Genomic DNA, 24,591 nt, shown 5'->3' with positions numbered 1-24,591 from the left:
ATTGCTCACGCTTGACCAAAAACGAAATCGTGTAAGGACGGTTTGCAGCTGTTCCAGAAGAATCCGCAGGACTTTAAGCGTCGTTTCGTCACTGTGGATGAAACATGGATACATCACTACACTCCTGAGACCAAAGAACAATCTAAACAATGGGTTACCAAGGGGGAATCTGCGCCAAAAAAGGCGAAGACCGTTCCTTCGGCTGGAAAGATTATGGCGACTGTCTTTTGGGATTCGCAAGGAATAATCCTCATCGACTATCTGGAAAAGGGTAAAACTATTACAGGTGCATATTATTCATCGTTATTGGACCGTTTGAAAACCGAGCTGCAAGAAAAACGCCCACGATTGGCCCACAAAAAAGTCCTTTTCCATCACGACAACGCACCAGCTCACACCTCAGCAGTTGTGGTCGCAAAATTAATGGAAATAGGGTTCCCCCCTATTCTCCAGACTTGGCTCCCTCGGACTACTATTTGTTCCCCAATATGAAGAAATGGCTGGCGGGAAAAAGATTTTATTCAAACGAGGAGGTGATTGCAGAAACGAATGGCTATTTTTCAGACTTGGACAAATCCTATTATTCGGAAGGGATCAACAAACTAGAGCAGCGTTGGACGAAGTGTATAAGCCTAAAAGGAGACTATGTTGAAAAATAAAAAAGGTTTACCCCAAAAAATTAAGTAGTTTTTATTTTTGCACGGACTTTTCAAACGACCCTCGTATTGTGGTGTCCGTTGGTGGCAGCACCAAAACAAAATATTAAAATTCATCTTTCTACAATTTTTCGTTTTGGGAGTTATGGTGGATACACGCAGAAAACAATTAGTAAAAATTCCTGAAAACGAATATTTCTATAGAAAATTCAAAATCGCAAAGAAAACGTGAGAAAAATCAGACATTGCGCCTAAAAAAAGAAATAAGAACAAAATTTGTTAACGAGCTCATAGAAGTTTGATTTTAAGGATAAAGTAGATGCAGAATAAGTTGTGACGTAAGGGAACAGCTGTAGTGCAGAAGCTAGCCATGACGAAGGGTCGTAAAAGTTGATGACGACATAGATGGGGTTGGCTATTCACCGAAGGAAGGGCTAACACTTGTTCTTTGGTAAGATCTTCTTCTGTGACATCTTCATCAATTTAAGATGCATTTAGTGGGTAAAAATATCAGTAAATAGAAATAAAGTGTTCGATCTATGTTTTTAATTATCCACTGCTTCGTTTTATTTCTCTTATTTATTACCAGTTTTTAGTAAAATATATTCATTAACTGGGTTTTATCAAATATATTTTTGATTTTCCCACAACAGTTCATACTACGTCAAACCTTTTATTTTCAAATTATGTTTAAGTCAACTTACAAAAAGATCTATAAGAGTTTAAAAAGTAACCGAGTTTAATCTAGGAATTCGCTAGATTTTGTTTAAAAATATAATAGATTAGATTAGGTTAATTAGATAATTCTGTTGATATATAACAGAATTCGAGGGCTTTCAACTATAATCTAGAATTACGTTAGAATGCATACCATTCAGTCGGCTGAAAAATACATATCAAAAATTAAACAAATATGACAAACTTACAAAGAAATAGTAGGTGCCACGGTTAGAGGCGAGACCTGCAAAGCTATAATATGTATTGTGGTTCTGGGTTCGATTCCCGGTAATACAGGGCTTGGATTTTATTTAATGTATAATATGAGAACTTTATCAAGAAGGCTGTTTGCTAACCTGATGCCCTTCTTCTATCTAAAATAATTAACTTCCATTTCACTGAAAAACAAAATTAAATATTAAAAAATTGTAACAATGTTCAATTTGTTTATTTAGATTTAGACGGTTGTAATTTCAAATCAATATGTGAAATTCTATTTAACTAGGTCAGATTGTAAGTTTTAACTCTAAATTCTTTAAATGGAATAATTATCATTATTCTTACAGTATTTTTTATTTAAAACGTATCAAATGCAATTAATAAAAATTATAAATTTATAAAAAAAAAAAATATATATAAGTTGTAACAGTAACTAGGATATAAAAATTTTTCTTCCATAAAGGCAGTGTAAAAGTTTATTATATTCACCGCCAGAAGCGCCCTAGTCAGTTGCCGGCCTAGCCAACGAGTATGCGTCTTCATTCTTCTATCAGCCGCCTTTCCGCAGAGTTGCAAAACAGAGGTCGTAACGATACAAAACAAAACAAAAATATATAACAATAATCACAAATAAAATTAAAACAAATATACCAATATATGCATTCTTAAGATATTATCTTTGCTTAACGTGTGATATATTTTTAAATTCAGTGCAGTTGTTCTTTATTTCTTTGTTCGTTTGAATTTTTTTTTTGGTTAAATATTATAAATACATAAAATGCGTCCAATTTAATTAATAAATTATTTTGTTGCGTTCAGTTTATATTTTATTTTGTGTTAAAAACGGTGTTAAGATAATCGCTGAACTTGTAATCAAATTCTTCTTTGAAGTGAACATCCTTCTGTTTTTGGGTAAGCGATTAAATCATTTTATATTTTACTTATTTGTATCAAATTAGTCAATTTTTTCTAAAGCGGAATTTTACCTCTGTTTTCCTTAATATTTTTAACATAAATAATTGATTGTAACAGATAACTGGGTTTGTTATTATCAAATATGCGACTGCTTATATCTGTTTTAATCTTCTGAAATCTTAGTGGAAATAAAAGATTATTTTTTAACTTTATAAAAGAAATTTATTATTAATTAAGTTTAATTTTCTAAATTAATAGAATTCCTAACCAATAATGGCTAAAATTAAAGTGGTTTATTCTTTATTTTTATCTTTAGTGTAAAAAGAAATATAATTCTACTTTAACTGTCGCTGATAAAGAAAACGATCAACATATTTTATAATCCTGAACAAAATTTAATAATCGTTTTTCCAAGTAATTTTGTCCCCCTTAATCAAAATCTGCTTAGGAATATGGTCAAAAATGTCTCAACAAATCACTAAAATATACCACATTGTGAAGCACCAAGTTGAGTCGGAACGCAGAAGTTGCGGTGATTTCAACGTAGGCTTTCCTTTTATACTGCCGTCCGCTTTTCCATTTCACAAATTGTAGCTATCAGTTTATCTCGTTTTATAAAAAGAAATGTGCCCTTCATTAAACTGCTTTCCAATGTTTTTTTTATTACTAAAGAACTATTGTTTTTTGCAGTTCTATTTATTATAATAAATAAATAGAAATAGTATGAAAGAGAATAGTTCTTGTAAAATTCCTACAATATAACGGATTAAACAATTTCTTGCATTAGTAAATAAATATTCAACTTGAATTTAATTAGATTTCTTTGCTGAATTGTAAACACGTAATAACAATCAGTTAATTCTCTAGAATTATGTTCCCATTAAATTATAGTGAATCCAATTTGATTTGTGGCTAACTTTGAAATGTTTCAATTATTTCGTATCCGGCCAATAATATTTAAAATTCCTATTATTTCATTTCCGGTTTAAGTGACTTAAAACTTTCTTACTCTTTTTTTGGCATAACAATAATAACATGATTTAATTTGATTTTTTAGACTGAACTTTCAATTTGAAAACCATTAATTGTTTTTATTAATCATAATTTCTAGTTTACTAGATTATGGTAAGAACATTTCTAAAATTATTAATAAATTCGCGCATTATTCTGTAAATACAATATTTCAAATCCAATAAATTAGCAACCATTTTGATCAATTTGTTTTCCATGAAAATTGTTCAACTCTATCAATCATTGATTTTTTTCTCCTTTGTCTTTTGTGAAAATGGTTAGATGATAAAGTCTATATAAAATTTTTATTGTTGCTCTGCATTTCGGATCCCGTTAGCGTTCTACAGCAGAAGCTATTTTCTATTTACATTCACTTCAATGAACTTTACTCTATTCAGTTTCCTTGATATTGCTGAATCTTTATTCCATTTACCGACTTCCATCATTGAATATTTTTCTCCTACGAAACAACACCTCTAATCTTCGTAGACTAAGATTAGAGAAAATGAATATTGTAGCTTTATTATCGAAAAGATCTGCGACTTGAATGGGCTCTGAGTGCGTTGTTGATTTTGGGTTTAATTATATATAATTTCCAAATCAGAGTTCCGAGATCGTGCTAACAAATTTTATTTAAAAAACTTCTTTTTTGACTTGAGTGTGAACATTTGGATCATTGTTTTTTGTAGTTTGAGCGTTTTTTTGAATCTAAATTTTTTTTAGCAAATTCAACTATTTGCTAGTTAGTTAGTTTCGAATGTTTATTAAAATGTATTCAATTTTTTTTAATGACATACTTAAATTATGTTTTGCAATTGTAATTTTCTCGAATAGTTTTGCTCATATTCAGTTGAATTCTTTTTTAAAGTAACCTAATTTTTCTCAGTTTTACGAGAAAACTGAAGCATATTCGAAGCCGTATCCGATTCATTGAAGCCTTCCACTTAATTCAGTGCGATCTTAAAGCCTTGAAGAAAGTACTTATCCCATAATGCACTTAACACCCTCATGCAAGCAAGTGCAGTGTGTGCAATATTGGACGGCTATAGAAGTGTCTGATGATCAGGCTAGAACTTAAGTTTATTCTATTTGTTAGTGACTCAATCCTTTACAAAATTCGCTAACTACTGAAGTCAAGAAAACAAAGTATTAGCAACGTTTTGACTTAAATCTACAGTTGTTCATAAATATTTTTTTTGAACTATTTATTTTGAAACTAATAACTCGCTGTCCTGCAACAAATGTGCTGATGAAAGAGGTGTGACAGAAGTCAGTATCCTTTGGACGAATTTTTAATTACTGACCTCCATTGCTGAAGAGATCGTGCGGCCAGTGTCGCCTCAGACGTCGAATGGAGTTATCGGAAAAAGTAAAAGATGAGAGCTGATAAGTTATTTGTTAGGATAATCAGCACGGTGAGAATGAAACTTTTTGTAGCCAATTTAGTGTTTATACATTCAAGTCCATTTGGAGCATTCGGTGAATACTTTTGGACTTACAATGCTAGAAGGCGGTAGATGATGAAATGCTTGGAATGACCTCAACATTTCAAGTCTGTAAATCTGGTTTCAGTAGTGTTTTCTGGATACGTGTTTCTTTTAGTTTTGAACGTCTGTCAAGTAGTCGCACTTTTGAGTTCTTGTTGTTTGAATCAGTGTTAGTCGTTTGTCAGTGTTGAGTGTTAAATATTGGACAGTGTCGACGCAAGGAATTATAGTCTGATTCAGATAATCTGGTGGGACAAATAGAACGTCTAAGAATAAAATATATATTCTGGTATTTATGAATACTTATCTTTATTTTCCATTACCCGAACCAGTTTTCGAGAAAGTTTAAATGAGTAAAGGTAATGCCTATTTTTTCAGACGTGTTTTACGTCCAACTACCAAATAGTGTGTCGCGGTCGGACGCGATTATCTAGTAACTATATTTTTCTATTTAATTTCTTTTACTGAACATAAAATAAAATCCAAGGCCTATGACCAGGAATCGAACCCAGCACCTTAGCTTTGCAGACCTAGCCCTCTAACCGCTCGGCTATCGTGGTGCCCAATAGTTTTTAGTGTTAACGAGAGGATTCTATTGGGAAACAGTATACTATATCGTCTATGTAGATGTAAGTTGTTTTGTTAGGTGTTGTTGAAAAGACGGAAATGAATAAATCGTAGAGAATGGGCCCAAAAAATGCTGTCTAGAAACACCGCACTCCAAAAGGGGTAAATGGTACCTTCATGATTATTAATATGTGCATGTTATTTTCAGTTTCACAAAAAAATGGAATGTTGATTTGTTTTACCTTTCTTGCGGTTATGTAGAATGCCATTGGATTCAGATTCACAAAGGATGTTCAAGTGCTGTCTATATTTCCTGGGCGTGTGAACAATCCATTTACTAGAAAACCTAAACATGTCTTTCACAGAAATTTCCTGATTACTCATGATGGAATTGGTTAATCATAAATGCTGCGGACTCTGATGTGAGATTTCTTGGTGATGGGATGGATGATTGAAGGGAAATGCTGTTTTCATTTGTGAGGTACAGAAACGGAAATGTCAGAATGGCTTTTGTTTTTCCCTCGTGTTTGACTTCCTGACCGAGTTTACATCTCTTGATGGTGAAGATCGACTCTAGGGTATTGGCAGATGTATTCGGCTGTATCCAGCTGATGGCCCTTCGCCCTTATTGGGCTTTCCTTGGAGAGAAAACTGGATTTGAATTAGCATTCAATTTTTTGGTTTTTGTTCTTTTTAATTTGTGTAATCTTCTTGAAGATGTCTTGGAAGACATTAGAGCGGAAGACTTATAAGAAAGAGCGTTCACGAGCGTACAAGCTCAATAAATTTAATTTTGGTTTCAATGCAGTACACATCTAATAAATGTGAAACCAAAAACCGTACTCGGAAGCTGTAGCGCAACTATTTGGGGAAGCAAAATAGCATTTCTCGTCACCGAAAAATAACTGCATCCATGCATAAAAATTATGTCGCCAAATAATTTGAAAATGGAGTTCTGTAATGAACGGATTTTTTTTTTTTTTTTTTGATGGCAAAGTGAATGAAAAGAGATTCAGTGTGCCGTGAGAAGATTTCAAAATGAGGAATGCCGAGTTATGGTACACTAAGGTACTGAAAGTAAGAGATAAAAAGAGTGTATTTCAATGCCCATTGTTCCTGTGGTATTAAACAAAAATCAAGAACTTGTTGAAGACATGGAGATTTGTCATGTATAAGGTTGTATAGATAGGTAGCTAAGCCAAAAGAAAATGGTTCGTACGTTTTACAGCCGGGATATCAAACTGGCGACTCCTGAAGTAATTGCTTGTGGCCCACGATTTACTGAAATAAAATGAAAATAGAAAAAGTTTTCTATGAAGGAAATAGCGCTTATGGAAGATCGAGGCAACAGCGTACACACAATTCCCAGTTTCCGTTAACTACTGAAGACGAGTATACACGTGGCTCAGAGCCCTTTCCTGGGAGGCCTGTGGGCTTGTATAAACGCGCTGACTTAGTTCCAGGGACGTTTGGAAGCCTTATGTCCTACCACTCTCTGTGGCATGCCAGAATGATTCGCTTTTAAAAGAAGAAGTAGGCATTCCCAAAATATATCCTTATTTAGGTGAGAAATATCCAAAAATATTTGCTGTACAAATTTTGTGTTATTTTTGGAGTACGTTCTTGTGTGAGCAACTATTTCCGTCTATGAAATTAAATAAAATGGCATACAGATCAAGATTGACAGATAAACATCTATCTGCCTTAACCCCTTAATGCACAGTATTTTTGAAAAAAAAACGCTATATTTTATACGATTAAGTAAGTGTTATAGCTTGCAATCCCATGTAAATGATAAATATCAATAAAACTCGGCCACACTTGATAATAGGAGATGAGTCCTGTGACATCAGATAACCAGGCATGAGGCTGTGTATCCTAGAAAGAACATCTTCTCTTTCCGTGCAGGGGAATGCTAGCTTTTAACTGTGCGTTCCAAGTACAATTTCCACGGTACTATAAAAGATTCATGGCCACTTTTCTCTCCTATATTCCTTCTGTTAAATACGGTGAGCATCCTAATTCGGTACACGTCTCTGTATTGCAAACCATTGGTGATCGCAGGCTTCGCTCTGAAGTTAGTGAACTGAAATTAACAATTAAAAAACTATTTTTACTGTTTAAACATTATTTTACATTCGGGTTCCGTTGAGTCGAGCGAGGCAATCGCCTTAAATGAGATCTAAGAAAAGTTCTAAACAAATTGATGTAAAATAATTAACAATAAAGAGAAAAAATGTGAAGGAAAAAGTAACCTCAACAATAAATAACGTATTTTTTCCCAACAAAGCAATTTTAATTATTAAAACAGCGTGAAAACTAAAAATTTCAAACGTTGATCTGAAATTCCGCCAGCAAAACGATCTGTCTACTTAGGCCTCGAGTTTACTTGCTCGTTCGTTTACATCAAAGCAGAATCAAGCTAGGATATTGTTACAAACGATTCAAGATTATGGATTAGTACTAGAAGAAGAAAAAGTCTTTATTTAAAATAAAATTAACATAAAAATACTTTTTGTAGTAAATACAATACAAAGCAAGAATACCTTTCTATAAGACAACTACATGGCCATTGACCGTCCGTGGAGCCTGTTTCACAAAAAAGCAACCAAAATATTTACTATTATACAACAGAATATGTATATACATATTTATTTATTTTTTCATTTATTTTATTATTATTGTTATTACTATTATTTATTTTTTTATTTTACATAATTTTTCCAACAAGTGATGACTAACACACATTTCATTTCATATTTCAAATAGAGCGCGCTCAATCACAATTATGTGATCAATATTAATTCCAATCTATATTCGGCGAGCATAAGCCGCAATACAGTAATTTACTAGCGCCACCCAATCTTTACCATTCAGGCACTCTACCAGACGGTCTCTAGAAAGAGTCGAGGAGCCAAACCAAATCTGGCGAAGTTCACCCAATGCTGGACAAAACAGCCAGAAAATGGTATAAGTCCTCATTCTCTTTCAGGTCACATAGAGTACATTCCAGGCCGCTATTCTTGTAAAACCTGCAGTTCAACGGTATAAGATCACCTCTAATTTTAAATATCCATCTCAACATATAGAGGGGTTGGTCATCTCTGATATAAACATTGTTTCCCAGATTATATTCCAGCTCTTTATAAAGTGGATAGGAAGTAATATTATATAACTTCGATTGGATCACAAGTCAAAGATTCAGTGATAACTTTAAGTGTATTTTTCCACAAAACAATATTAGTACAATTATCCAAATTTAAGTTGGTGTCAAGATTAAATTTTTGAACATACTCTTTAATTTCTGAAAACCATATGATATTTTTTTTAATTATTTCCTTGGCCAAAATTTTAGGGTATCTGTTTTCTGGGAGTTCTAGTGTTCTGATAAGATATTTATAATGTAATTTCATTGTATAGAGAAAGATGGGTGGTAATTTAGTTTCAAAATGTATTAATGCAGATGGTGTGTGTTTAGGACAGCTGAATAATTTTTTAATGAAAAAATATAAAAGTCTTTCAACGTCATCGAATCTCCTCCATCCCCAGACCTGAGCTCCATAACAGATCACGGATCTACTAACAGTATTAAAAATACGGATTTTTGCGGAGTACGTAATATTCTTATTTTCAATGAATTGATGCCAAACTGTATTCAGCGTCATTTTTGCTTTAGATAATTTAGTTTTAAGTTACAAACGATTCAAGATTATGGATTAGTACTATCTTATACTGATTTAGAAGTTGCTATAACGAGATGTTTGAAGTAAATTTGCAATATGGCTACTTTATGATGTAGAAAGATTTAGCTATATAATTAAATTGTTATTTATCATATATACTGACGATTTTGCATCACTCAAGACATGAAAAGTGACGAAAAGTGAATATAATTACTTAATTATTTTGTGTATTTATCAAAATAATTCATGTAATGTTTTCTTAGTTTTCATTTGTTAGAGTTATGGTACTTAATTGCATAATTTTGGCTAATATTTTTTAAACTTATTTGTTCTTGTAATTTTTCTGTTCTTTTATTTTTAATTATATAGATCTTAGAGGGCTAATTTATCCCTAAGCCTAGGCGGAATTGGGTTCCTAGGCCGTCATTTAGGCTAATAATCCAAACATAACAATTTCCCTAAAATTAATCCAACAATAACGAAACAGAAAGGAAGGAAACATTTTCTTTTCCAAGCAATAATCTTCGGTGCCGACAAAGTATACAAAGAATTTTTTGACCCAGTTACCTTCAATCACCTCCTGTCTTCCCAACAAGAGTCGGCTGAGAGCCGTTGATCTGCCAACACCTTCAATGACTGATCATCTGTCGGAAGTATCTGTAGTAACGTTATAGACTGTTGTCTTCTTCGACTTATTTTTTTTCCTTCCCCTACTCGATCTGTCTTTTCTTTTATCCATCTGCCATATTGAATAGACAAGAGAGGAAAAACAAATAATAAAAGAAGCAAGAAATTGACTACACATTTACGTGTCTTTAAATGAAATTTTAAAATCTGACAAATTTCCTAGCGTACCAACTAGTCTCTTGTTTTAATACTCTACTGACATAATATTTACATGATACTTGCAGCCAGTCATTAATCAATACGTCAATTACCTAAATGTTGTGCAAGTCTCCTTATGATATATCTACTTTCAAGATTGCCCTTCTCATAATAAAATTATCTTTAGTTTATCTGTTTTCTTTCTAGGATAAATACGAGTCCACTGTGATCTCTATATTCTAAAAATCATTGCCACTGGCTTAACTTTCCGTCCGTGGCGGTGTATGAAATTGATCGCATCAATTGTTTTTAGAATGATATTTTAAATAAAAGTTTGTACGAAACAAGTAACGCAAGCGGAACAATGAAACGAAACGTTAATATCCTTAAAATAAATAATTTTGTACTGGTAGAATGTTGATACATTTTTATTATTTATTATTTATTTTCTATTAATTCTTAGATAGCTACACATTCTACAATAACTTACAATATGCGCGAGCATATTTCAGACTTGTTGCATTTCTTGCTTTTATATTTTGTCTGTTACCAATTTTTTAAATGTTGAACATAGTTTTCTTTTAGGCCCTGCTGTTATCTTTCTTCAATATTATTTCATTATCACGTTTAAGTCGTTTAAGTCTCTCTCGAAGCTTTAATTGCAAGCATTTGTGTCCAATAATATAAATATATGCGCAAGAAAAACGGTAATTTTGACCAAAATAGGTAAATGATTTAAATAAACGTGATATTTAAGTTGCTGAGGCGCCACAGTAACCGAGCGGTTAGAGGCGAGACCTGTGAAGCTAATATGCATTGTGGTACTGGGTTCGATTCCCGGTCTTAGGCCTTGGATTTTATTTAATGGTTAATAAAAGAAATTTACAGTAAAATATGTTTGCTGGTCGCCTCCGTCCTCGACACCTAATTGGTAGTTGGACGTAAAGTCCGCCTGAAAAAAATAGGCGATTACTTACTTGCTTATTTAAGTTACTGTTCATAATTTTTGGTGACTGATTCATTTTTTTCAATAGGATGAAAAAATAACTGCCATTTCAGTCATATTTTATGACTAGGTCATCTTCAGGGCTAATTGACAATGTAATATTTTACATCATTAAAGGTTGGGGGGTCTGTATGGACTGAGTCTATGAGCAGACAAGACAGAAGTCACACCAACCCTTTAATGTTGTAAAATATTACAATGTCAATTACCCCTGAAGATGACCTAGTCCCTAGGTCGAAAGCTCGGCATAATAAAGTTTATCATGACTGAATCTGGCAGTGATTTTTTTATCATATTGTAATATTTAAGCTAATAATTAGTCTGAAGTACTGGCACGTTTTATCAGAATAATCAATATAAAATTATCTTCATACTGAAAACATCTTTGCACAAAATGAACTTATCGTAGTGAAGAAACAGGAGCTAGCGTGAACCTGAGGTGGTTGCAGCCAGATTATAACGAATCGCCCAAAAAAGAAACGGGCGTAGGGTAAGATTCTAACGAGCCGCGCCAAGCGGAAGCCTACATAAAACCACTGGTAACTGAATTTAAAAAAATTATGGAAACTGAATAAGTTCGAATTAAGTTTAGAACTGATGCTTGAGCATACTGTTTGATTGAGTTATCTTTAGATTTGAAACAAATAATTTTAAAAAGATACAAGACACTACTAAGAGCTTAGCTGTGGGGCTCTGCGAAACCTTCCAGCATCCAAAGAATCCAATCCTTTCAATCTAAAGTCCTTCGGCATATCGTCAACGCTCCTTATTATGTATCCAATTTAACAAACCTCAATATCCCGTTTTGTCAATGATCTAATCCATTCTCGGCTTCCTTAATTTCCATAATATCCTAATCATACATCCTAATCCCACAGCACAAGCCTTATCCACAACAACCCATCCCGACCATCCTCCACGACGCCTGAAACAACGTTGGCCCCGCAACTTTATACCAATTTCCTAAACTTCCTTCCAACCTCTAGAGAGTTCCAGCATTGGCTAGTCCCTCTTAGCATGCCTTCCCGATTGTGGCGCTGGATCCTCCTGGATTCAGCCTACAATCTGTGCATAACTCAATTAAGAACACATTTACTTGATGTATATGTACAGGTTGTAAATAAATAAATGAAATAAAAAAGATTTCTTAATCGAAGCACATATATCGAACTAAAAACTAGTCTAATGTACCATCATAATATTGCCCATTGTTACCCAACTTACGGTTTTCTCTTCAAACTGAAAAAATAAAAGGTATTATGGTACTTTAGAGCGAACCCCAACCAACGCTATTTCCAAGAAACGTCCTGGAGAAATGAATTTAAATAAAGTTTCCAGGTTTCCTTGTTGGTTCAATGTTCCAAGAACCCAACCAATTACATTAACCAACAGCCAGACGGATTCCCAAACTATTCTAAAACACAAAATTCCCGGTTAAAACTGCTCCTGATCACGATTACAGAATTAGTGAAAGTGAAGGTAACAAACACACAAAGCAAATGATTAACAAAACAGTTCCAGTTCTTACGTTAAAATTATGTTAATAAGATATAATTTGTAGATATATCTGTCTGTTTAAACATCTAATCAAAAGAAAAATGATCTTCCTTATACAGTACCATCCAAAATATCATTTACCTCGGGCGACTTGACCCACCCGAACTTCTGTCGGCTAGATGAGTCAATCATCTTGCTCTACACAATGAATCGACCAAAACGTTGGTTACCAATTTGTGGTTACACAATTTTAATAATTAATTATGTCAGATATAATTGTGTGGTTTACTTTACGGTGTTTGTATTGATTACCGCTTAAAAATGAATTGCTTTACATTTCACTTTACAAACTTTTTAAGCAATATATTTGTATTCAATAATTTAAATGTCTGTAAGTGGGCGCTATTTGTCTTTGCTTTCCTAAAGTTCAATCAACTCCTGTTCTTCTTGAACTGAAGAAGAGTGGTAATGCAGGAGGCACCCAGGAACAGATCTTACCAAAAGCGCTGCATTTTTTCTACATTTTGACTTGCTGGAGTTCCAATAAAGATTTTAGTATTCCTTCTCTTAATTCCCTCTATCTTTAATTCAGATTAATGTTGTAGCTTTTTAAAACCTCGCTGGTTTCTTTAGTAAAGTAAAGTAATCTCCTATTTTTTCAGGCGGGGCTTAACGTCCAACTACCACTAGAGCAAACGTACTTTATTATTTCTCATTTAACCATTAAATAAAATCCAAGGCCAAGACCGGGAATCGAACCCAGTACCACAATGCATAATAGCTTCGCAAGTCTCGCCTCTAACCGCTCGGCTACCGTGGCGCCTCCGCTGGTTTCTTTAATCATTTTATTCGCCTTACAAATTTCACGATAAATTGAACTACGTAAGTGAACGTCCGCGCTAGAACATAAATTTTCAAATGATTTTATTTTATTAATTTGAAAAAGAGAATTATATAATATAAAACTGCAAAACATTTATATAAACTTACTTAAATTATAAATGCTTCATCACCATTACAAATTTCTTGAAAGCAAAAATATGAAAACATTTTTCTAAAAACTGTTACAAAGTTATGTAAATAAAAATTCTCTTTATTTGTTTTTTAACTTACAGTTTTTGGACATTAGCTGGTGTTAGAGGAATGATTGTATAAACAAAAAATTACTCAACAGGGTTATTGCTAAAGACAGGACTTGGAATTGTGAAATATCAAACCGTAAATCAAAAATATTATTTTTAAAATTGTGGCAGTTATAGTTATTTGTTATGCGAGGGTCGTTTGAAAAGTCCGTGCAAAGTCAGAGAGATAGCACTACTGGCGCGTATCGAGGTTATGTTTAGTTAGTAGCATTTCTTGGAAGAACACACACCAAGTTTCAGCCAGATCGGTCTATTTCTTTGTGTTTGGCATTCGTTTGAATCGAGGAAGTCGAGTGATTTTCAAAAAAAATGGACGAAAAAGAATTTCGTGTGTTGATTAAACACTACTTTATGAAAGGCAAAATGCCTCAGGAGACTAAAGAACTACACTCCTGAGACCAAAGAACAATCTAAACAATGGGTTACCAAGGGGGAATCTGCGCCAAAAAAGGCGAAGACCGTTCCTTCGGCCGGAAAGATTATGGCGACTGTCTTTTGGGATTCGCAAGGAATAATCCTCATCGACTATCTGGAAAAGGGTAAAACTATTACAGGTGCATATTATTCATCGTTATTGGACCGTTTGAAAACCGAGCTGCAAGAAAAACGCCCACGATTGGCCCACAAAAAAGTCCTTTTCCATCACGACAACGCACCAGCTCACACCTCAGCAGTTGTGGTCGCAAAATTAATGGAAATAGGGTTCCAACTCGTTTCACATCCCCCCTATTCTCCAGACTTGGCTCCATCGGACTACTATTTGTTCCCCAATATGAAGAAATGGCTGGCGGGAAAAAGATTTTATTCAAACGAGGAGGTGATTGCAGAAACGAATGGCTATTTTTCAGACTCGGACAAATCCTATTATTCGGAAGGGATCAACAAACTAGAGCAGCGTTGGACGAAGTGTATAAGCCTAAAAGGAGACTATGTTGAAAAATAAAAAAGGTTTACCCCCAAAAATTAAGTAGTTTTTATTTTTGCACGGACTTTTCAAACGACCCTCGTATATCGTCTTCCTTTCAAAGTGTTTTGGTAATGATTGCCAACAAAATAATATTTTTCTTAAATAAATAACTTTTCTTCGATATACTTTATTTTATTTATTTCTTTAATTTTAAAGATTTACGGTTAATTTATTATATGCATTAGGTGAATCGGTTTAGAAAGGGTAAAGTAATGAGTCAAATCATTCTACACTTCTTTCAGTTCAAGTGAATATTATGCTTAAAAGTTGACCTGTATCTTTCAAGTACGTTAAAAACAAAATCATAATTTTATATTATGTAAAACGAGGCACCACGGTAGCCGAGCGGGTTAAGCGGCGAGACCTGCAAAGCTAATATGCATTGTGGTACTGGGTTCGATTCCCGGTCTTTAGGCCTTGGATTTTATTTAATGGTTAAATGAGAAATAGTAAAGTAAGTTTGCTAGTCGCCTCCGTCCACGACACCCAGTAAATGGTAGTTGGACGTTAAGCCCCGCCTGAAAAAATAGGCGATTACTTTACTTACTTACTTTACTTATTATGTAAAACGTTCGTTGAAAAAGGTTTCTAATAGGCCTTAAATTCAGTACCGAGAAATTGCTCTTTACATGTTCAAAAAAATAAGTTAACAAAAAGCTTTTTAAAGAAATGGCTAAACTAGTAAGTAGTAGTAAATGTTCATTTTAAAAATAAAGTGACCTAAATTCTGTTATCAGAAAGATAATTCAAAGAACAGAAAATATTACGTCGACCACTGATCTTTAATCGATTTATCTAGGACTACGAAGATTTTTGTTACAACAATTTAAAGAGAGGATTTAACCAATTATTATAGATTCCTGTCATTAAATTTTTTCTCCTTTCAACAATTTTAATGAGTCATCCCTGTGGTAAATTCAACCTGAGACAGAACAGCTCAAGAAGACTTGGGTTAGAGTATTCTACCACTAGTTCTAAGAAAGATTCATCTTATTCTGATTATTGTTATTTGCAAGTTGAACTGTAGAGAAAAAATTTACAATTTGAAACACAGGTTTATTGCTTGCTAGGCTTCTATTTTTGTAATATCACTGTTCAATTATTGCCCATCTATTGGAACTGTTCTTATATTAATTAATACAATACCTTCATGTCTGTGCAATTCTAACATCCTCTTCGGATATCTGGAAATCAAAGAATAGAAGCTGTTAGCGTACTGGTTATTCCCAAAAATAAAGAATAATATTAAGTTCTTTTTTATGTAGGATATTCTTTTTGATAATCTTACTCTAGTCTGGATTTATTTGTGCTCGAAATTGGAGTTTTTAGCAATATGATTGCTTGAAATACTTTGTATTTAGCCCCGTGCGGATGAGCGATTTACATGCATGAAATTGTACATAATGTTGAGCTAACATTGTTGATGTTAGACTCCTGCGCCAGCATTTTGAACAAGCTACTTCATTTCTCTTTAGCTAGCCTACTGGTAAAAAAACATGAAGGTTGTTGGGTAAATATTTCCTTCTCTCTCCTTAATTATCCCTAAAAAAACATAATTATCTCTGTCTAACTTGAGTTTTTATCATTTTAAAATGATATATACCTAATTTCGGAATTCCCATTTTAAATTCTCAGCTTTACGAGGTGTGGCTATTAAATGTCGAGACTGATGCTGCTACAGAAGAACCGTCGTTTGCGTAAGAGGTGTTAGTTTCGTTTTGCCGAAAACATGATACTACACATGTAGTAGAGCAACGAATTGTATTGTGAAATTTCACATGATACTTGGTAAAACCGCTACTGAAACTTATCTTTTATTAAAAGAAGTTTATGGCGATGAATGTTGATCACCTGCGCGAGTTTTTAATTGGTTCAAGCGTTTCCAAGATGGCCTCCCACGTCCAAAACGGATGAAAATATCGATTATAATTAATCAACATTACTACCGTGAGGTGCTTGCTCAACTCCGTGAAAGATTAAGGAAAAAACAACCCGATTTGTGGAAGAACCAGTCATGAGTTCTCCATCAAGACAACGCGCCAGCTCCCACTGCATTGTCTATCAAGACGTTTCTAGCCAAGTACAACATCCCAGTTTTAGGCCATCCGCCTTATTCGCCTGACCTGGCCCCATGTGACTTTTATCTGTTCCCCAAAGTCAAATCTGCATTAAAAGGAACACAATTTCAGTCCGTTGAAGCTGTGAAAGAAAAAGCGGCACGCGTCATGCAGGTGCTCAAAGAAAAGACTTCCAGCACTGTTTCGAACAATGGTAAATTCGCATGGAGCGTTGTAGGGATAGGGGAGGGGTGTACATTGAAGGTGATAATAACTAAATATGTATAAATTCAAAATAAAATGTTTTATAGCAATAGTCTCGTTATTTAGTAGCCACACCTCGTACATCTGATTCTGCCAATACAAAATCATATTTTTATTACCATCCGATCATTCACAAACTATTTTAAGGTTTGTTTGACATCATACAAATTGTGGTGCGCAGGATAGAAAGTATGGCCTGTACAGTGGTTCAGGTAGTTCGATTGGAAGCTGAAAAGGAACATCGATTCCATTATGATCAGATTTGAAAGTTTAAAACTCTTTCTTGGCTCTTCAAAAGGTTCCCTGATAGATGGAAGTAAACTTTATCACAAAAATATGTGCAAAAAAAGAATGCAGAGTATATTCACAAATTCAAAACAGCTAAGGAGACTCTTGAGATAGGACAAGGAAAAAAATATGTTGGGGAAAAGGATGGAAAAACCTGCAGCTAGAAGAGATAGTGAGAAATGGACCTGTTCAATTCTTTTGTGTCTGTAATGAAAGGATCTTAGGTGGCTATTTTGCGACATAGTTAGGATGACAATCAAAAATGTAAAAGAATTTCATCAGACGGGGATAATGGATGCAGTATCACGGTGTGAGTCTATTTTAGTTGGTCAAGGGGTGGTTTCTTGACATTCTACTACTCTAAACTGTAGAAAGTAGTGCTTAATTTATTGGATAAGTGCAAATATATTTGAAAATTTATAATAATAACGTCCATCCTGCTGCTCAAGTGATCTTAGATTGAAAAATTATTCAAGAGTTTAATGACCGAAGAAGTCGATACATTTCTGCGTAAAATAGAGTAACACTCATCAACTGGGTTATCAGATTGCTACCTATGTGAACTCCATTAGCACTTAATCTTAAAAGTGGCATTTTATTGATCGAAGGAAATTGCCATGTACCTACAAATTTACCAACAAGAATTAATGATACTTTTTCTTAATCGTATTAAAGGCTATTTTCAAACAGTTTTACAAAACAATAGAGGAGAACAAGAAAAGTACTGAATATTTTAAACATTACTATTGACGACTAAATTGGAAGATGATTTACTAATAATGTTCGTCTTTCGAAACTTGTAATTTGGACCACAGGATTTTTAAACTATTTATCGTCTGTCGCATGGTTAAACTTGTATAGTTTCTACTGTAGTCTACTTAAACATGTTCATTGTCCTGTTATTTCACAGGATATTGATCCTTTAATTTTCATCTTCACCATGTTTTGTGAATTAAGTAATTAGATGTAATAGCCTATTATTTATTAAGTAATACTGATGATATGGTTAATGATTAACTTCTCTTTTTGTAATCCGAAATTCTATAAGTTATACAGACTCTTTTTTTTATTAAAAATATTTCCTTTACATTCTCTTGGTGATGTGTAAGATATTAACAGCATTCTTTTTTTAAAATTAAACTTTCATTTGAGAAACAATATCGAATTGAACTTGAACAAATAATTAAAGCTATATAAATCTTAAATATTAGTGCTTAAATTTGTAACTACAAATTGTTATTTTGTTTTAAATTCACTTGGGTAATACAAGCAATTGGATACGTCCGAAGATGCTAGGAGAGATGATTTGAATGGGATTGATTGTGTTTTATTGAATCGTAACTATCACTACACGATATGAGGAAATATATTAGAAAAACATTTCTCTTGAAAAAGAAATACTGACTGTTTTTCTGTACTGACTGATTTAAACCAAATACCATCGATTGTAGGTTATTCAGACGATTATTTAGATCGATAAGTTATAGCCAAAAAAAAGAAGGTAAACGCTAGTAATAAAGGTTTCAACCAAACGCGTCTTTGAAAAACTTTTTTATCGAAAAAGAAAAAATGTAGATGTTCTTTTGCAAAAGATTTAAACCGTCCTCAGTTAAGTGAAGTTTATACAGATGATTGTGCAAAAACGTACATTAATATTGCTAAAGTCAGGCGAAAATATCTCTGAATATTTGCAGCAGTTTTTTTGCCTGAAAATTAAAACAATCTGGCTATTAGATTTGTTTTGTTTTAATCTAAATATTTAATAAATTAACTTCTTATTTTTTTTTTTTTAAAAAAAAGCAAAAATGAGATCTAAAAAATACTAAAATGAGGGCATAACTTCGATATTTCTTCCGGCGCCTGACTTACGGAAGCAAAACTTGGGCACTTAAAGCGGGTTCCATTCAGCCGATTGAATCAAGTTTTAATGAAACTGTACAATTCGAAAAAGACATGTAGACTGCTCTTCTGCAAGAGATTTAAACCGAGTACAATTGATTGTAGGTTTAATCAGACTATTGTTTAGCTTGATTATTGTTAATCAATGAAAAAGAAGTGAACACCAGAAACTATTTGAGAAATGTAAAATGAAGTGGCTAAATGAAAAACATCTTTTACTCGTTTCAATAGGTAGTTACCTACAAATAAATCAATCTGGAATTGAGGTTACTTCTTTTAATCTAAATATTTAATGGAGGAGTGTATACGTGGGGCGGGTATGAGCTAGCGCTCGGGGACCGCCCCTAAAAAAAAAAAAAAAAAAAAAATATTTAATTAATTGACATTTTTTGGCACAAATGAAATAAATTAGGAGATAACGGTCGATATTTGCAGTGGCCCAGCTTGGGCTTTTAAAGAGAAAAAGATAAAAATTGCAACCTGGAAACTGAAACACGATTTTACGAGAATTAAAAAGAAGTTTAGTCACTTCTGCAAAACCATTGAGCTCCCTATAGGAATCATTAAAAAAAGCGACGAACTTAGATGGTTTGGACATGTAAACTGGATGGGTAAAACTAGTGAGTCCAGTAGAGCATTCGAGAAGAGAACTCGGACTGATGAACGATCGGAATAAGAAGAAAGATCTGGGAGGAAATCCTAAGAGTCTTTTTTGTACAGAAAGAAGCAAGAATGGACCAGAACAAAGACAAAGAATATAGAGGAATGACTCTTCTTATCTAAATCCTCTACACTTCTGAGTTGAAGCAGAAAAATAAGAATGATTTTACTACCTACGCATTCCTGATTGTGGGGAATAATCAGTACATAATTTTATTAAATAAAATCATATTAAAAGTTATTTATAATACAAAATTTCTCAGCTAATTCACAATTTGAGAATGAATTGTTTTTTGGAATGTGTCCACTATTACTACTCGTATTATATCTATTGGAATGTAAGAAAGCATCTTAGAAGTTAGGCCAATTTATCAAAACATTTTATATTCAAACAGCTATGTTGTGAAGGTAACTCAAATTTGAATACGTACATTTATCATTACTCTTGAATATTTTGGAAGGTCATGAATCGTTTACCATTCTATGGCCACGGATGCTATTAATTTGTTGTATTTATTGGTGTGAATGTTGGTTTTTGTGGGTCTAGTGCAGCGTTTCCCAACCTTGTTTGGCTCGCGTACCACTTGGTAGTACATCATGGTAAAGATTGTAGCACTTCCTAAAAATAATTGTATTTCGAGAAATTTGTTATTCCGAATGTGTTATTTTACTATTATTATTATCTTTATTTGTATAGAGATACAATGTATCTGTTACAAAGGAGTTCAAGTTCATGTTCACTTTATAAACTTTGTAAAGTGTAAGATCTTAGTTTTAAAACTTTTTTTAAATAATTAAAAATCGCGCACATATCTTTCTCTTCAAAATTATTAATTAATTTACAAAGTTCTTCTTTAGAATTATTATATTTGTGCCCAAATCTTCTAAATTAATTTCTTTTAAGCATTCAACTACCTGAAAGTACCAATTAAATTTACGAGTAATGTTGCTTGGATAGAGCTTACTCATTACAATCAGTCTCTTTAAGCAGATCTTTACATAGTTATCATTTAAGTTCTGTCTCATGAAAATTCTATTAAATGTTCTTTATCTTTTATCGATAATGATACAGCTTTTCCTAAATTTTCTTTATAGAAGGGGGTTGAAATCCAATTATCATTTGTGTTTTCGGGTTTTGGGAAAATACTCCATGAAAGACAATTTTAATCCTGTTAAATGTGCTATTATATTTTCTAGTACGTCTTGAGACAAACTAACCTTATTGCTGTACATAATAACAACTTCACTGTTATATTATACTATACTATATTATATATGTATAATTAAGGAAAACAATTTTTATGTATTATTGGAAAAAACGTTTCTATGATATTTTGATGCTTTCATTTTTTTAAAATTTTTTATGTTCGCCATTATTGATTATTTTTCGCGTTCCACCAACCAGCAACTCGCTTACCACAGATTGGGAAACGCTAGTCTAGTGGTTAGGAACGTGGCTTTTAAGCGTTGGAGATCGCCAGTTCGAATCCCGCATTAGCTACTTTTTATTTTGTAAGAAAAAATTGTTTACAACAAAGTATGAGGTTCCGCCCTCGACCAAAACGAGATACCTAATTGGTAGTTGTACATTTAAGCCCCGCCTTAAGGGAACTTTTTAATTAAAAGTTGGTATTATTTTATCGACATTTTGTCAAGTACTTCTTCTTTTGGTGAATTGAATTATTATTATTTGAAATCCAAAGTCAATTTTATTTTTCTTGATTATCATAAAACATGAAACTAAATTTTGTCTTTGTTCAGAACAGGATATTTGAAACAAAACGAAAACAAGGAAAAAAAATGAATTATTTACTTCCAACTTTGTAGATTTATCAGTTTAAAATTAAGCTTAAGACACGTTTTATAAGCGAGTTTCCATAAAAAGAATCGAGTTGTGGGATTGGTTAAGAGTTCGGGAGGGCCTAGAACAGGAATTCCTGAAAAAAGGTTAAACAAAAAAATAATAAAAATAATGGAGAAGGAGAGAGTGCGTTGATGAAAGTTAACGTTAGAGTGAGACATAAGTTTTGTAGGTTGGTTTGGAGGTGGTAGCCCCAGCCTTGCTCTTGGATTGGCCAGAACTTTGGTCACGTGGTCCCTCCCATCAAGTCGGCTCATTCTATTTCTGTCCCACGCACCCATCCGACCATCTATGCCTCTCTCTTGCTCCCACGCAGGGCGAGTTTCTTTCACGGTGTCGCACTCTTTTCAGATATATCTCCCTCTTCTTTTTCGACTCTTTTAATTTTTTTTTTTTTCAACTCCACCTTCTTTTACCCCTTCCCTTGAAAGTATATATTTATTTATTTATTTTTTTTATTATTCTTTTGTTTATGTGTGTTGGCGTAAAACATGTAAAAAAGCATTTTATGCAGCAGATTATAGTCTCTGTTGTCACAAAACTTGTGTAACTCTGTGCACAGTCTTAGATCTATTTGGTTTCATTTTTTGTTTTTTGTCTTTTTTGTGTTCATTGTGGCTTCAAAAATAAAGTTTTCTGTGTAATATTTTTGACCGTTCAGTTGTTGTCTATAAATTTGAAAAGAGTTTCTTGTATTGATTGCGTGTACAGTTCTACTGCCTTATGGATATAAAACATCAACAGGTATATTATTTATTAAATAATTATATTGGGTTGTTCGGAAAATAATGCAGGATTATGGTTTTAAAAGGAAAAAATAAAAATTAATGATTTATAACTGTTTTTATTAATCAAAATATTCTCCATTACTTTCTATACATTTCTGCCAACGTGTGGGTTACTTTTCCATACCCTCTGCATAGAATTTGGTATCCTTAGAATTTATAAATTCAGAAAACGCATTTTATAATGTTCTTTGGTCAATAAATTTTGTATTTAGATTTTAAAGGGCACGACGGGGACCTACGCCCCACGGCACCGCAGCCACTAGGGGCTTATTGTGCCTTCCCCCTAAGTCTAGTAGATGAAACCTTCCCTTCTAAGAAGGTTGAGGGCTTTCCCTACCAGTTCCCTCTGCGCTATAATCTCCTTTGCTCTCAAGGTACCAAAGATGTCGTAGCACAGTCTCTCGCTTGCAACGCAATCGAATAACAGGTGAGAGGCCGTTTCTTCCTCTTCCTGGCAAATTTTGTATTTTGAAAGTAGCGGTCCAGGTGTCTAAAAAAAGAATGGTAATCAGTAGGCGAGAGTTCCGGTGAGTAGGGCCGGCCGGGTGTGGCAGAGTCTCATAGCCAAGCTCCAACAATTTTCGGGATGTCAAACGTGAGATATGTGGCCGAGCGTTGTCATGCAACAGAATGGGAATCCCCTTTCGATTGACTAAAGATGGCTTCATTATTGCCAATTTCTGATGCATTACGTCAATTTGATTACAATAAGATTCTGCATTGATGGTTTCGCCAGGATTCAAGAAGCTGTAATGAATCAGACCAAATGAAGACCACCAAACAGTAACCATCACCTTTTTTTTGTTGATGATTTGGGGGCTTTGGAAAATGTCGTGCTGCTTTTTTCACTGCCACTGTCCACAGTGTCTGCAGTTGTCGTAGAAGATCCTGAGAATTCTGGACAGAAAAGGATCGCTGTTGTTTCGGCAAAGAAGTACAGCACAAATTGCATACCGCTGATCTATTTGGCGGTTCTTTTAATGTGTGAGGAACCAAACTTTCAAGCTTTTTCACCTTCCCAAATCGCCTTGAGATGGTCATCGACGGTTGATTTGTTGACTTCCAGTTTCTCTGTCAGTTCTCTGGAACAGTTTTTCTGGGATTTTCTTCCACCTAAGCTCGGAGAACATCGTCATCAAGGGCAGAACTTCTTCCACGGCCTACTTTGCCTTCAAGGCTCAAGTCTCCCTCTCGAAATCTCTGGCACCACCGTTGAACAGTGCACTCTCACTTATACTTCCTTCGCCCCAGACACCGTTGATATTTCTAACCCGATCCGTCTGAGATTAATAAAACAAAATTATGTGAAAATCACGCTTTGACATCTTAGTAAAGACTGAATTATTTCCAAGTAGCAAAATGTTACAGAGGTAACAAACATTTTTGTTTCAAAGAGGATTATTAAGTGTTTTTTATTTATAAAAGTCAAAAGTCCAACAAACATAAACAGATTACAATTTGGAGGAGTATTTTAAAGAAATCATAAAATACTCATTATTTTCCGGACAACCCAATACAATAAATCACTATGCATTGAGGTAGAATGAAGTTCTTTGACTAGAAAGACTGGTATAGATTCGAAGAGGAACTCCTCTAAGTCAGTTTATGAACATGCTTCGGCCTAATATAACCATCTTTAGCCTATAAGCAGAATACATTATACTATGTTAATACATTATATCAACTTAAACTACATTACCAATATTTTATACCTACTTCTATGATAAATATGTACTAATATTTAGGATAGAAATAGCGAGGATTCGGTCAAAATAAATAATAACTCCGCCTTTTCGTCAACGGTTCGACTAATTCATTCCTCAGGGCGTTATCATGTGAGTAACAGAAACAAAAACTGAGGATTATGCTAATATTTATTGAAATTAAAGATACGTCTGGTGAAAAGTATTTTAAACTACGTATAACTATATTATTTTAAGGAAGGTATTAGCTGAATGGTTAGCGAATAATGGATTGCAACGCGGATATAGCGGGTTCTTGCTGCCCGTGAAGGAGTTACGGCTATGTAACATAAATGTTATGGATTATTCAATTCATTAATAATAAATATAGATTTAAATT

At 33.7% G+C, this 24,591-nt stretch overlaps 1 protein-coding gene across 2 annotated transcripts in view; it reads left to right on the top strand.

The window, feature by feature from the left end:
- The first annotated feature begins 2,124 nt into the window (after positions 1-2,124).
- pb (homeobox proposcipedia) overlaps positions 2,125-24,591 on the top strand; it is a 163,383-nt gene continuing 140,916 nt past the window's right edge. The window contains exon 1 of one of the 2 annotated variants that reach the window (XM_074124259.1): positions 2,125-2,504. The gene's annotated coding sequence lies outside the window, so the exon portion shown is untranslated. Of the gene's footprint in view, positions 2,505-22,226; positions 22,466-24,591 lie in introns of those variants that run through there. The other variant, XM_074124260.1, reaches the window with a different exon arrangement.

The sequence above is a fragment of the Rhodnius prolixus genome, unplaced genomic scaffold (genome assembly GCF_049639745.1).
Source record: "Rhodnius prolixus isolate KJV_2025 unplaced genomic scaffold, Rpr scaffold_3, whole genome shotgun sequence".
Classification (NCBI taxonomy): Eukaryota; Metazoa; Arthropoda; class Insecta; order Hemiptera; family Reduviidae; genus Rhodnius; species Rhodnius prolixus.
The sequence above is the reverse complement of the archived record's forward strand: the minus strand, read 5'-3'. Positions and strand labels throughout refer to the sequence as shown.